This window comes from Microtus ochrogaster, unplaced genomic scaffold, assembly GCF_000317375.1.
Source record: "Microtus ochrogaster isolate Prairie Vole_2 unplaced genomic scaffold, MicOch1.0 UNK294, whole genome shotgun sequence".
NCBI lineage: Eukaryota > Metazoa > Chordata > Mammalia > Rodentia > Cricetidae > Microtus > Microtus ochrogaster.
The window spans coordinates 37,011-42,296 of NW_004949392.1; the positions used below are offsets into that span (position 1 = coordinate 37,011).

The 5,286-nt window shown below is 39.3% G+C and overlaps 1 pseudogene; it reads right to left on the bottom strand.

Moving 5' to 3' along the window:
* Window positions 1-4,084: 4,084 nt before the first annotated feature.
* Window positions 4,085-5,000, bottom strand: LOC101983526 (annotated as a pseudogene).
* Between the last annotated feature and the right edge of the window lie 286 nt (window positions 5,001-5,286).

The window sequence follows — 5,286 nt, forward strand, 5'->3', positions numbered from 1 at the left end:
GTAGGATCAAAACCCCGTGCCATTGTCCTTAGCTTCTCATCAGTCCTCATTGTTCGCCATGTTCAGGGAGACCAGTTATATCCCATGCTTTTTCCATTTTTATATGGCTTGTTTTTCTTTACTCCTTATTTATATAACTTTCAGTGTCTCTTTAAAGATTTATTTTTTAAAACTTTTACTTTTTTATTAATTTTTGTTGAGCTCTACATTTTTCTCTACTCCCCTCCCTGCCTATTCTCTCCCTTTAAACCCTCTCTCAAGGTTCCCGTGCTCTCAATTTATTCAGGATATCTTGTTGTTGTTTTTTTTTCTATTTCCCATTTAGATTAAATCTATGTATGTCTCTCTTAGTGTCCTCATTGTTGTCTATATTGTGACTTATGGGCTGGTTTTCTTTGCTTTATGTTTAAAAATCACTTATGAGAGAGTACATGTGATAATTGTCTTTCTGTGTCTGGGTTACCTCACTCGAAATAGTGTTTTCTAGCTCCATCCATTTTCCTGCAAAATTCAACATGTCATTAACTTTTCTGCTGTGTAGTACTGAAGAACAACATTTTCCTTATCCATTCTTCGGTCGAGGGGCATTTTGGTTGTTTCCAAGTTCTGTCTATGACAAACAATGCTGCTATGAACATAGTTGAGCACATGTCCTTGTGGCATAATTGAGCATCCTTTGGATATATACCCTAAAGTGGTATTACTGGGTCTTGAGGAAGGCTGTTTTCTAATATTCTGAGAAATCACCACACTGAAATACAAAGGGTTTTACCAGCTTGCATTCCCATCAGCAATAAAGGAGTGTTCCATTTCTCCTCACAACCTCTCCAGCATAAGTTGTCATCAGAGTTTTTGATCTTGGCCATTTTTACAGGTGTAAGATAGAATCTCAGAGTTGTTTTGATTTGAATTTCTCTGATAACTAGGGCTGTTGAACATTTCCTTAAGTGTCTTTCAGCCATTTTAGATTTCTCTGTTAAGAGTTCTCTATTTAGGTCTGAAAGACCCTCAGATAGTGTCTTTCTGTCTGGGGAGACCCTTCCCAAGGAACAGCGAGACCATTTGTGCGGATGCAAACAGCAAGAGGTTTATTCCGATACACAGGTACCTGGGGCAACAAGGTCCCTTGGAGGACTTGTGCGCCCTCAGGCTGGGGTAGCGGGTTCTTATAGGGTAAAGGGAGTAGAAGCACGGTTACAGAAGCGAGATGCATAGTTACAGGGTATTCATTGGTCAGTTTGAATACGGCTGAGTTCAAGTCGGGACAAGGTCCCTGGTTCCCGAGAATTCAGATATGGGCTGCCTTGGCTCTTGTCTAGGGCAGACAGGGAGTTTCTCTCTTGGTATTCACCATTTCTCCCCAGGCCCAGCCACAGGTGTCTCTATCTCGTTTTGGCAGCTTCTAAACTGCCCTTTGTTAAAACCCTGAATATTCAGTACAAGCCTTGCAAAATGGTGTTACCGGTGCTAAGTTGTTTAAGAAGCTGGGCAGGGGCTCTTTCATCTGGTGCTAAGCTGCTTAGCAAGCTGGATGGGGGTCTTTCAGGTCTATACTCCCTTTTTTATTAGATTATTTGTTCTTTTTATGACAAATTTCTTGAGTTGTTTGTATATTTTGGAGATTAGACCTCTGTCTGATGTGGGGTTGTTGAAGATCTTTTCCCATTTTGTAGGCTGTTGTTTTGTCTTCTTGACTGTGTCCTTTGCTTTACAGAAGCTTTTCAGTTTCAGGAGGTCCCATTCCTTAACTGTTTCTCTCAGTGTCTGTGCTGCTATGGTCATATTTAGGAAGTGGTCTCCTGTGTCAATGTATTCAAGTGTACTTCCCACTTTTTCTTCTATAAGCTTCAGTGTGGCTGGCTTTATGCTGAGGTGTTTGATCAATTTGGACTTGAGTTTTGTGTATTATGAAAAATGTGGGTCTATTTTCATTCTTCTACATGTTGATATCCAGTTATGCCAGCACTGGATATCATATGCTTTCTTTTTTTACCATTTGATATTTTTTGCTTCTTTGTCAGAAATCTGGTGTTCAAAGATGGTGTTTGGATTAATATCTGGGTCTTCTATTTGGTTCCATTGGTCCTCCTGTCTGTTTTTTTTTTTTTTTTTTGGTTTTTCAAGACAGGGTTTCTCTGTGGCTTTGGAGCCTGTCCTGGCACTAGCTTTGTAGACCAGGCTGGTCTCGAACTCACAGAGATCCACCTGCCTCTGCCTCCCGAGTCCTCCTGTCTGTTCTTATGCCAATACCTGACATCAAGCTCTATTATTGAATTACAGTAATAAAAGCAGTTTTGTATTGGTATAAAAACAGACAGGTAGACAAGTGAAATTGAATCAAAGATGTGGTTATTAAGCCACACACCTATGAACACCTGATTTTTGATAAAGAAGTAAAAATTATATACTAGAGAAATAAAGCATCTTTAACAAATGGTGCTGACATAACTGGATGTCAGTATGTAGAAGAATGCAAATAGATCCATATCTATCCCCATGCACAAAACTCAAGTCCAAATAGGTCAAAGACCTCAATATAACTCCAGTCACACTGAACCTTATAGAAGAAAAAGTGGGAAGTAGCCTTTAACACATGGGCAAAGGAGACCACTTCCTAAATATACTAGCAGTAGCACAGACACTGACAGCAACAATAAAAAGTGGCACCTTCTGAAACTGAAACTGTTGATGTAAGTCACAAAACAATCCCACACAAGTTTGGAATTATGATTAATAAAGGGTTATTTATTTAAGGGGAAAACTTACAGATCACTGTAATAGACAAAAGCCCTCTGCATGACCAGGAACAGGGTCTAGTAGCTGGAAGCTGAGCCAGAAGCAAGAGAATGAGAGCAGGGCTTCATCTGCTTTTTAAAGCAAAAAAGACCATGCCTAAGTGGGCTGGTATCTTAAAGGCTATTGGCTGAAGGAGTGGAAGGAGCTCCTGCAGCAACTCCCCCTTTTGTTTAAATAAGGAGAGTTCCAAACCCGATACAAAACAATATACACTAGGAACAGATATCAAGTATAAGATTAGAATTACAATCAACATAAACAATATCAAACAAGGAACATATGCTAAATATTTTAATAAACATTCTGTTCTAAGGAGTCTAAGTCTTGTATTGGAAATGGCTTGGGTAGATCATAAAAGGACAGTAACTATGACTATCTAATCTTCAACTCCATCAAAGTCCTGAGAAGGGAGATAATATTACTTGAGCAGGCAGGAAGTACAATCAAGGAGCTTCCAAAGTGAGGAATATATGACAGAGAAAACTAGCTGCCTGAGCAATCATCCAAAGTCTCATTTTGCGGTGTTGAAGCAACCAACATTTGTTATGGCCTAGTATAATAGACAGACTATTTTCAGAGGCAGAAAATTTTTCAACAGCTGAAAACTACCTTCAGTAATATAGCAGGATACAAGATTAACTAAAAAAATCAGAAACCCTCTTATATACAAATGATAAACGGACAGAAAAGAATTCAGAGAACATCATCAGTTACAATAGCCACAAATAATATGAAATATTATGGAGCACCTATAACAAAACAAGTGAAAGACCAAAATGACAAGAACATTAAGTCTATGAAAAAAGAAATATTATATTCCCCTTGAAAGAAAAACATAAAATGTCAGCATCAGCAAGCAACTTTCTTTAAGTAACCTCAGCATCAGGGAACATTATGATATAAAGTAAAGAGGAGAGACTAAGAGAACTCCTGTGGAAATTTCAACTTATTGTATACACTGAACTTTAAAAAATCGGTAGCACTTGGCAGCAAAAAATGTCACAAGAATGTCCATGTATAATACTACAAATTTATTTAAATTATTAATAATCTTGATTTGCTACTTGAACTATTACAGAGTTTAAGAAGAATAAGTTTTCAAAAAAATTAGTTGTGGCTGCACCAGAATGACACCTCACAAACATCTGTCAGTATTTCCAGCCCAGGGGGCAGGGACAATGGCAGCTTCTGACTTTGTGGGCACCAGGTATTCACACATACATACATGCTGACACAATACTCATTAATATAAAAAAATAAATAAATCATTTTATTAAAATGAGAAAAATTATCTCTTTTTGAAAGTATGGTGGCACATAGACTGCATGTGTTTCAGCATATTGGTTACTCTGTTATCAGAACTGATTTGTACCAAAGGAGTAAGTGTGGGATAGACAATCATCACAAACTTCTGAACACTCAGCACGACTGGGTCGTATATCCGTAACTGGACTGCAGTGGATGAGATGATGAAGTCCACCCAGTACATGACCACAAAGGAGACCACCAGCAACAAGATGATCTGGGTGGCTCTTTTCTCAGGGGATGCTCTCATGTGGCTGAGGTTGTGAAGATACTTGTGTTGCCTTTGATGTCTGAACAAGATAATCACCATGTATACACTAGTGGCCAGCATAACTCCTACAAGAAATACATCTCTGGAGATTTTCACTGTTAAAATCAGTGCCCTGAATGTAGTTCATGGGAAGGAGTGAGCAGAATTTTGTGACTTTCATCTGTTTGTTCACACTCACATTGGTAAAAGCAACAGAATACATTATTTGGTAACTAGTGAAAGACAAGTTGAAAGACCAAATAAATAAGAAAACAGAAATCATGTACATTTTTAGTTTATATTTAAATTTTGACAAATAAGAGGAACTGGGACTGATAGTGACAGCCTGGAACACACTCAGGAGGCAGGTGATGCAGATGGAGAGGCCTCTCATCACCCTGCTTATGTAAAAATTTTTCTTACATTTGAAGTCATTGTCAATATTTAGTGCATCACGTATGTCCCAATGCCAAACATCCACTCCAGTGAGGAGCAGCACTATGTGAATGAAGCTGAGTTGACAGGATATCATGTCTGTGGGCTTAGGTCTGTGGCCTAGAATTATGAAAGTATAGAAAACAAGGAGAAACATATTGGACAGGACTCCAAGTCCAGCTTGGAAATTAAGTACAATTCTAAATGAGGACATATGTAGAAATCGTATTCACCTTAAGAATAGAAAATTTGGGGGCTACCGGGTGGCCCTGTTTAGTTGCTGAGGAATCCCATCTGGACAGGTGAGTCTGTGTTATCCAGGGGCGGAGTGTCCCGGAAGAGAGCACAAACCCCCCTTCCCCAGCTCTTTCTGCAGGGCTGTCTTTCTTTTGCACGACCCAGCCCCCCTAGCACCCCTCCCCAACCCTGCCCTGCTCTATGCTAGGACCAGTGCTCAAGAACAGTTTTAAGCTCCTACTCTAAGGCTACCCACCCAGAGC